Genomic DNA, 1,137 nt, shown 5'->3' on the forward strand with positions numbered 1-1,137 from the left:
TGTCCAGCAGAGCTTCAGGTTGGTGAACCTTTCTCTCCCCCTCTCGGAACGTGCAGCGTCTGAACGAAGGAAACAAAAATCCGGGCGACACTTACGACACGAAGAAGCAGCAGCAGCAGCAACAGAACTTAACCTACCAAAAAAAGGAAAAACATTTAAAAAAAGAAAAAAAAGAAAAAAAAAAAGGAAAAAAAAAAAGGAACGAAAGCAAAATCTCCTGTGGCTGGGGCAGGCACAGAGACACTCTCCACCCGAATCCCGACCGGATGGCTGCAGATCTCCAGCTGCTCTGAGAAGAGAGAAGCCCCCAGCATGGCTGGGGTGGAGCTCTGCCCTTCTCCCCACAGCAGAGGTGGGTGAGAGAGGGGAGGTGGGTCCTTCCTCCCCCTCCTCCCCAGGCCCACCTGAGGTGGGCAGGTGGCTTCTGAAGCCTGGACTTGAGTGAAACCAAACCAGCTCAGCAGAAACAGAGCCCTCCTGGCTTGGGAAAGAAGATCCAAAGAGTGTTTAGCTCTTGTTTGGCAATCTGGTGACAGGAAAGCAGATACTCTATTCATTCTTTTTGGTGTTTTTTTTTCCCTCTCCACACCTTTGAATTAATGAATTTTCAAGGTGTTTTTTTTTTTTTCTTATTTCTTAGTTTTTATAAATATAAATAATATTAAAGAACCAAACAAGCAGGAGTTCCTTTGGGGTTATGGGTACTCTTCCAGTGTCAGAGAGAAAAGGAAACAATTATGCTATTTAAAAGGGGGGGAAAGCTCTTAATATAATTTTTTTTCTTTAAATAAGCATATTTATTTCCTTTCCCTGTCCCCCATGGAGGGGACTCAGTGCAAAGGGGTGTTGGCCTGCAAGGCAAGAGCAGCCCCAAGTGCCCTGATGGGCCTGGTGCACGTCCTGGCTCTCCCTCCCAGCTGTATCCCCATGAGCACCAGGAGCCTGGCCAGGCTGTGAGGGAGGTGAAGAGGACTCTGTGTCTCCTGCCTTAGTCCTCCCACTTCTTTGCTTCCAGCATTCAACCTTGGAGAAAAGGAGTGGAAGCCAGCAGAGCTGCTGGAAGAGAGAGAAGAGTCAAGTGGGATTTAAACACCAGTGAGGCTTCACCACTTGGTTTGAGTGCTGTGACCCTGGGGT

The sequence above is a fragment of the Chaetura pelagica genome, unplaced genomic scaffold (genome assembly GCF_000747805.2).
Source record: "Chaetura pelagica isolate M959 unplaced genomic scaffold, ChaPel_1.0 scaffold533, whole genome shotgun sequence".
NCBI classification, from domain to species: domain Eukaryota; kingdom Metazoa; phylum Chordata; class Aves; order Apodiformes; family Apodidae; genus Chaetura; species Chaetura pelagica.